Below are 9,689 nucleotides of genomic sequence, written 5' to 3' on the forward strand. Positions count from 1 at the left end.
TTTCAAAGGTGTTTTCAGTAAAGATAATATTATAGAAACCGCAAAAGATGAATGTTTGATCTTAAATTTGGATGATTATACTGGCAACGGAACACAATGGTGCTGCATAATTTCTTCAGATTTATCTTCTTCACTTTATTTTGATCCATTTGGATTACCCCCGCCTAATGAAGTGCAATTACGACTCTTACATCTTAAATACAACAATATTCAATATCAAGAAAAGACAAGTGTACTTTGTGGTTACTATTGTTTATTTTTCATCAAGAAAATGCAGGCGGGTTATTCTTACTATGATATACTCTACAAAGAGCTAGAACCGTTTAACCCACCCAAAAATGAACACATTATAATAAATTATTTTATAGAACATGTTTAATAATTTGTTATTTGATGGTATTTCAAAAGTTGAAAATTCATTGGTACCTGTATATGGACAATAATGTAATTGATAATGTAATTTTAACACTAAAGATAATGTTATTATGACACTAAAGATCATGTTATTAGAACACTAAAGATTATGTTAATCTGACACTAATTATAATGTTATTATGACACTAAAGATAATGTTACGTTAAAAAATAATATATAATATAATGTCTTTATTGAAATGGAATGAATTACTTAAAAAGAAACAGAAATCTGCCGCAATAATTAAAGAATTTGATGATAACGTTTATAACTATAAATTAAAACAAGGTGCTATTCGTGATATGTATAACAATTTATTTAAACCTGTTACAGAAAAATAAGAGGTATTACCAACAAAAATAGAAGAACTGGGTGAAAAGATAAAATATATTCCAATAGAGGGTTTACCCACTCGTGCACCTATCACTTATTCTAGTAAAAGTGATGAAGAATTAAAACGCCTATTGGAAGAGTATGAACAAAAACAGCTAAATCGCGCTGATGACATGAACCAGTATTTTGAAGAACAACCAAAAACAGATGAAACCGACGGAGAAACAGATGAAGAAACAGATGAAGAAGATAAATCTGAAGAAACAAAATGAATTGATTTAGACAAAGATATTAACATAGTTGTTTTACATGATTATAATTAACCATTATTGTCAAACCTATTGAGTAAAGATAAAAAAGAATGGGTAAAAACCAGAGAGAATGTTACTAATACGATGAAGGGTATAGGTACTAAACTTAGAGAAAATAGAAGGCTGGATCCGGCAAAAACTATTAAATTAAAAGATGCGGAACCAATGAAAGCTGGCGAATATGTAAAAGAACTTGAACATGATAAAAGAGTTCTCAAAATGTACAACGGTCGTCTCAAAAAGTTGATAGATAACTCATCATTATTTGGGAAAGGATATGACATTGTTCAAAGAACATACAAGATTTCCAATGGTGGGCAATACGGGGGTTTATCAATTGACATTCCACAACTAGTTAGTCACAATAAATTAATTGCTAAAAACAATGACACTGTTGTACTAAATGAGAAGGTTGATTATGATTTGATTGATTTAATTACAAAGAGATTTAATACCAAAAGGGTTTACTCAAAATTACCAAAGATGTGTTTAAAAGGTTAACACACCACTCTGGTATGAAACCACACAAAAGAAGCAAAAAGTATTCCAAACTTATAAAAGGTGGATGCGGAACAAAGTTTTACAATAATCCTGATGAACTATTTGACTTTCTAGAGTTAATTGTTGGATCAATAACTGCAGGTAATGATAGTTCACATCTCATTAACAAGGGAATTTCAATTATTGACGAATTATTGAAGCTGGGGGTAATTACGGGTGATGAACATCATGAATTTTATAAGAAATATTTTGATAATATATAATGACATCATATTGTATTAAGGAGAAAAAAGTTACGCAATCATTAAATCCACAGTATGTAGTTACTAGAAATAATAGGTTAATGGAAAAGTCAACATGTGCTTTGTGTGGAATAACCAAGACAAAGTTTGTTAAGGGGAATAAACTGGGGGGTAAAATGGATGTTCATAAAGTAATGCTACCATTACTTCCTAAAAAAGGATTAACCTTACCTGGATATAAGTACTGTGGACCAGGCAATCCCCTAGATAGTGGACCACCAGTTAATGAATTAGATGCCATATGTGAACAACACGACCATTGTTATGATGATGAACATAATAATAAATCACTCTGTGATAAAACAATTTTGCAAAAATTAAAAACGAGTAAATCAAAAACATTTGGAGAAAAGGTTGCAAAGAATTTTGTTGTCAAACCTGTTATTAGTGCAAAGTATAAATAAGGTTTGGGGGCCAGTTCAAAACGAAGTTCAAAACAGAGTTCAAAAAACTAAGAAAGGACTCCAACAATAGCAAGGAAGATTTGTTGGAATCCAAGTGGTCCGATACATTAGCAGATGAATTACACAAACCAATTAAAAGAAAGTTTCGAAGAAGGCGTGTTATGTCAGTGGTATTGATGAGATATGGTCAGCGGATTTGGTTGACATGCAGGCCTTTTCTAAATACAATCAAAATTACAAATATTAATTAACAATTATTCATGTTTTTAGTAAATTTGCGTGGGTTATGCCATTAAAAAATAAAACAGGTATATCTGTTATGAATGCCTTTGATGGTGTAGTTATAAAGTCAAACAGAAAACCAGAAAAAACTCTGGGTAGATGAGGGGAAGGAATTTTATAATAGTGTATTTAAACAATGGCTATCCAAACATAATATTAGTATGTATTTAATGAAGGAAAGGCCGTTGTTATTGAACGCTTTAATCGAACTTTTAAAAGAGTAATGTGGAAATAGTTTACTGCGCATAGCACTAATAAGTACATATATGTTTTACAAGATATGGTTCAACATTACAATATGACAAAACATAGTAGTATTAAAATGTCTCCAATAGCAGCAAGTAACTTCAAAAACAGGGGACAAGCTTATTTCAATCTTTATTCTAATTTACATAATAAAATCAAACCATTTAAGTACAAAGTGGGGGATAAAGTTCGTATAAGTAAATACAAACGGCACTTTGAAAAGGGTTACACGCCAAATTGCACAGAAGAAATATTTGTTGTTGATACAATTATGGAGACAGACCCAGTTACTTATCAATTAAAAGATTTAAATGGAGAATCTATTTTAGGTTCTTTTTATGGGCAAGAGTTAATCCATGCAAAACAATCTGTCTTCAGAATTGAAAAGGTAATCAGAAAAGATTATAAAAAGAAAAGAGCTCTCGTAAAATGGTTAGGTTATTCGGATGACTTTAATTCTTAGTTACCCTTTCAGGATTTAATTTAATAGTGTCCATATGGTACTGTGTTTATCCCATTACCCAAAATAAATCTCTTATTATCAAAACAAGATAAACTAGTCTTTGTGATGGTATAGCTTTTTAAATTGTGTTTGATTGATCTGATGCTGTTCATACTATGTTTCATTGTTAATGTTTTAAAGAGTGTATCCTTGTAATCTTCAAATATTATTTTCTATTTTACAACTCCTTTGGTTATTCCTTTACATTTTTTAATAGCGTGGTTGTTATTGAATGTATATGAATACATCTTTGATCGAAGCCCAACAAATTCGGTGATTGGAGTGCCTGCTGCCTCGTCCTTCATTTTACCAATAACTTTCTTGTTGTCATCAAAGTAATATTTAGAATTGCTTGAGTAATCACTGTTATCAAAAAGGTGTTTATCAGCATATAAATCCTCATAGGCATCTTTTGTCTTTATTTCATAACAAAGAGAGTCAGTGTCTGTAAAAAGCAAAATTGCATTCTCTTTACCATATTTTTTAAAAAATGTAATTGTAGTGTAAGTCATACATAAGGTACTTACTTAGTTCGAGAATTGACATTCCAACATAACATGGTCGATTTAAAACTAATTGTTGTTTAATTTTATTTATCGCAAATAGATCGTCATTAAACATGTTAGCAGAAACAAATGTTTCCCTCGCCGCATGCTTTTCAAGTACCTTTTCGTTGTGTGTTAGAGTAAGACATACCCTTTTACGAAGGCTTTCCATCGTTTTTCCAAATACTGAGTTATTCATCAATTTAAAGAAGTCTTTTTCAAATGCATTTTTGGCGTTACTGCTTTTTTGTGTATTAAAGTCAATATATTCTTTTAACCAGGCTCTTTCATCAAACTGTAATACCCTATGCACTTTAGTTATTTTCATTCCAAGGCTAATTCCTTTTGTGAAGTACATACTTTTCTTTGTTAAAGAGTGTTGCAATAAGTTTTGTTGTTTTATCACTTGTTAAGTTAAAATTGCTTTTTAGGTTTTGACAGTAGGGAGATAACCATTCATCTTTTACCACCAACTTTTCAGGTGCTAATGGATAATCAGAATGTAGGTTATGTATCTCCTCTGGGTATTCAAAATCACATTCAATAATACAATTGTCTTTTAGATCCTTAAAGTCTGAAAGATCTTTTTTATCAACCCATCTAAAGTTACCTGTGGGAAGTGGTTGACTAATAGCCCATCCGTATAAATTATTTGCATCAAGGTACATTATGTACTTATCATCTTCATTCTTATTATAATTACTCATGTACTTATTGTTTGCTTTTGAATATCTGTTAGAAATGTAGCTAATACCACCACGTAGTCCCTTTTTAATCATTAAATGCATATCAATATCAGCTATCAAATCTAGTTGCATATTTGTCATTTTTAGACACGCATCCCAAACAAGACCGGGAGAACTAAAGTAATGACATGGATCTAATTTGTAGAACTCAATACAAGTCTTCCTAAAGTTTGGAAATACATCTGCTAATAAAAGAACATCTGTCTGTAGGTAAAGATCATGATAATCTCCCATTGTCTAAAAACTAAATAATCTCCACACATTCTTTGCATGTTGGTAGTCTTCATCGAATATATCTTCATCTGTTAGTTGGGAATAGAAATAATATTTTGGAGGTAAGTAGGTATTATTAAACTTTTTAAAATCATTCATATAATCGTACGGGTAAACTCCTTTTCTTTTCATTAATTCAAAGTCATCTTGAAAGCATTGTCTAGTAAAAGTGAATGGCTCATGAGGTAAATTATTAACTAGATTCGCGAGAGATTGATTAAGAAATTGTAGACTATCAATAAACACTAAATTACTCACCATAAATGCCATATATTTTCCCATGTTGTTTGGTATTACATTAATTCTTGTCTTCTCTTTTTTATCCTCCAATTGTTTTATTTTTGTTACTAGACCATCTTTATTCTTATTTAATTCTTTTATTACTTTATCAATTTTTCTATCTTACAAAGCTCCTGCATAATAAAATGACTATCATATCCACGTAAATTGTGAAACACTACTGGAATCTTTTTGGTTAATCTGTACATTCTATTACAATTAATGTATTATGTGCAGACCCTCTGTATAATCCTAAAGCATGACAGTGATCTCTAACTGGTTTGTTAAATACATAGTCTGAGTCGATGTATTTTCTTTTACAAAAATGACATACTTTAGATTTCTTAAATTCTTGTTCTTGTTCGGGGGTTATTACCATTTCTTTATTAAAATGATTATCCATCATTTTAGCACAATACTTTTCTTCTTTTAACATGTCTTGTATAAAACGATATATTGCGTTTATACCAAGATACACTTTTGCAGGTTTAGAATATTTATCATCGTAATTACAAACCAACTTGTATCCATAACCACAAGCAATATGATTTTGATAGGATGTGGTTGAGTTTCCAAATGTTTTATTAGATGGTTCAACTATTGCCTCAAAATCTGCAAACGGGGCCATTAGTTGTTTATGATAGTTTTTAAATTCTAATTTTTTTACGGGACTTGGTAATTTTATTTTTTGTGTGCCATTTATAGATAAACAAACATCTGTATGATCTTTGAGTATTCTTTGTTCGGTAAAGTGTTGAATGCAGTATTTACAAAAGATCTTTCGATTGTGATTTTTTGATTGTGTATTCATTAGAGTATTAAAATCTTTTATCCATACATAATGAGATACTTTGTTATTTTCTATTAGTAAAAGATCACAAGTGCCATTCTTGGTATTAATAGTATTTGAAATGTATAATGGATAAATTGAACTAGATTTAGTGTTACAATTAACTCCAAATACATTAAATTTAATATCATTCATTTTTTTCTATTTTGGGAATATCTTTTATCTTTACTGGAAACTGAATACCTTCATAATTAAGTTGTTCTATATATTTTTTTATATTTAGTTATTCTTTGTGGATTTTTTTGTGCGGGAAAGATGTACGCTAAATGGCACCAACGACAACATTCATTGTCCTTTTCATTCTTAATATTAATCAATCCTTTTCTATTTTTAATGACTGTTGGTAGCGGTAGATATGAGGAACCTCTTAAAGGTGTATACTTAACAATGATTATGATGTGTTTATCAACACTTTTAATTGTCCAACCAGATCCTTATGAAATCCAATCTGTTATTCTATTTAAAAGTTCATTGTTTATATCATTTAAAGTTTCAAACGTATCACTTCCATAAATAAACCGTTTAGCCTTAGACTGAAAGTAACCAACCTGCTCTTTGTCTTCATTTGCTTTTATAAATGTAATGCTTAGTACTATATTTAATTTTATAGGATTGTATTTCATTCTTCTATTTAAAATAATAATAAGTGGCTTTGTAGTTTTCTCTAGCTGTATTTAAGGATCATTATCACTTAATATATTAGCTTCATATTCAGCAATTTTCTTACCCTTAGATATTTGTATTGGTTTTTATACCATCTTGTCTACAATTAACATTTGTTCTAACATCCTTATATACTTTAAAAAGAAAATATTTAAGCTTATAGGTACTCAAATCTCCATCTTGTGTTATCATTTTTAGAAAAGGCACTCTTTACTCTGTTTGTTCCATCACAGCACATTTTAATTAATGCTGACTCTATATTCAAATCTTTGCCAGCAGCATACATACTCTTATACTCTTTCCTGTTTGCTTCATTATTTCTTTCAATTGCAACAACTGGTATCGGACTACATCTTTTTTTCCTAAGAAACGCATTTATAAAATCTATGGATCTAAAAACTTCACTTTCCGCTGGTGCAATACTTTTTATTTCATTCATATTTCTTTTAATATATTCTGCATTTTCTCTTATTTTTTATTTTTCATTTTTCTCATCACAAGTATTGTAACTTTTAATATTTTCTTTAGTAGATGCTACAGTCATAATCAAAGTAATGTGTTTTACTATTTCCCCCATCTATATTTATGCTTATATATTATTTTAGTATATTATCCATGTTCTCCATATCGATTTAATTTACTTCGTTTGATATATCTTTCAAGTGGCACGACGTAATTAGCTTGTTTTTTAAGTTCTAATATTGAATTAAATCTGATTTAATTATTTCCTTTTTGTCAACATCCTGTTGCATTGACATTTTTTGTGTGTATGAATTGAGTTGTTTGAAATTTCTGTGTTGGGCTTTGAGTAATGTTTTTTTTTTCTTCAATATGAGTTTTATCTAGCAAAACGGTAATTCCGACGGGAATGGCGCCCGCAACTACAACAACTACTGGTATGGCTGGTACTAGAGCTAAAACAGCAGTGCATCCAATTAGACCGCTTACAACTTTTAAAGATGCACTTATATTTCCACATAGTTTATAACTCTTTCTATATGCTGCAACTAATTTGGTTAAATGGGCTAAAAGTTGTTCCACATTTTCTATTTTAAAATCCGTCATTATATTATTGTCAATATTTTAAAGGTTGTATACATTCTGGGTCCAAAATGTGTGTTTGAATTCCAAAAGATGTGTTGGGGGTTAGTCGCCCCGTAGGTTAGCCGGTTTGGTATAGAAAATTAACTGTAGTAGTATGTATTCTGTTCGTCGGTGGGTAGTTGGCCTATTTGGAGTTTACTAGAATCGAGTGCCGCGAGATAGTAGATTTACAAAGCATTATATGGTCAAGTAGATTTACAAGGAGATTTACAAGGTATTATATGGTCGAGTACCCAGCCATTTTACATTTGCCACAATGTTGGTAATCTATTTTAGATCTACTATCTCGCGGTGCTCGCACCTAGTAAGGTCAAAATTGCCAAACTGCGCTGTGACGAACATAATACATACTACCCAAGTCAAAGTAACAACAACAACAACAACAATAAAAAACAACAACAACAATATCATGTGCAGGTGAAACACTGATATAATATTATTTAAAGTGATCAGTCGGATAAAAAGTTCACGTATTAAAATGATTGATGAATGTTTGCTCTTCATAAATTCATACAATGTATGCACATAAGATTACGAATAGAAAACAATCAATCTTTTATAGAATGCATATACGTTTTGCTTTTTTTTCTGGTTTTCCTTTACTGTCCGCAGTTATAGATGCTCTCTCTGCTTGGCAAAACATATCTACGAGGGACGCTATGACCATACCACCTTTTGGTTCCTAAAAATAAGATAAAATCGTAAGTCACTCAAAAATAAAACACATAAACAGCTATCTGTTTTCAACTTTATTTACCTGATATAAGATAAGTATTTTTTCCCACCTGAGATTATAAGTATCTTCCATTGCCCAGAGTGTAAGATAAGTTCATCAGGACCCGGGCGTAGGGTGGTTTGCGGAAACGAGGTTTACTGATTTTCCGCAAAACACCATGCGTCAGGGTCTCTGGGCCATGGAAGATACTTATAATCTCAGGTAGGAAAATACTTATCTTATACTACTACTACTACTACTACTACTACTACTACTACTACTACTACTACAAAAATACTTATCTTATACTATTACTACTACAAAAATACTTATCTTATACTATTACTACTACAAAAATACTTATCTTATACTATTACTACTACTACTACTACTACTACAAAAATACTTATCTTATACTATTACTACTACAAAAATACTTATCTTATACTACTACTACTACTACTACTACTACAAAAATACTTATCTTATACTACTACTACTACTACTACAAAAAATACTTATCTTATACTACTACTACTACTACTACTACTACAAAAATACTTATCTTATACTACTACTACTACTACTACTACAAAAATACTTATCTTATACTATTACTACTACAAAAATACTTATCTTATACTACTACTACTACTACTACTACTACTACTACTACTACTACAAAAATACTTATCTTATACTACTACTACTACTACTACTACTATTACTACTACAAAAATATTTATCTTATACTATTACTACAACAAAAATACTTATCTTATACTATTACTACTACCAAAATACTTATCTTATACTATTACTACTACTACTACTACTACAAAAATACTTATCTTATACTATTACTACTACAAAAATACTTATCTTATACTACTACTACTACTACTACTACTACTACTACAAAAAATACTTATCTTATACTACTACTACTACTACTACTACTGCTACAAAAATACTTATCTTATACTACTACTACTACTACTACTACAAAAATACTTATCTTATACTATTACTACTACAAAAATACTTATCTTATACTACTACTACTACTACAAAAAAACTTATCTTATACTATTACTACTACTACTACTACTACAAAAATACTTATCTTATACTACTACTACTATAGCTACTACTACTGCTACTACTGCTGCTTATGCTGTTGATGCTGCTGCTGCCGCCGCCGCCGTCGCCGACACCA

The 9,689-nt window shown here is 30.2% G+C and overlaps 1 long non-coding RNA gene across 1 annotated transcript in view; it reads right to left on the bottom strand.

Moving 5' to 3' along the window:
• Positions 1 to 8,162: 8,162 nt before the first annotated feature.
• Positions 8,163 to 9,689, bottom strand: part of LOC128235006 (uncharacterized) — a 1,980-nt gene continuing 453 nt past the window's right edge. The window contains exon 2 of the long non-coding RNA XR_008261101.1: positions 8,163 to 8,437. This is a non-coding gene — a long non-coding RNA (uncharacterized LOC128235006). The remainder of the gene's footprint in view (positions 8,438 to 9,689) is intronic.

The sequence above is a fragment of the Mya arenaria genome, chromosome 5 (assembly GCF_026914265.1).
Source record: "Mya arenaria isolate MELC-2E11 chromosome 5, ASM2691426v1".
NCBI classification, from domain to species: domain Eukaryota; kingdom Metazoa; phylum Mollusca; class Bivalvia; order Myida; family Myidae; genus Mya; species Mya arenaria.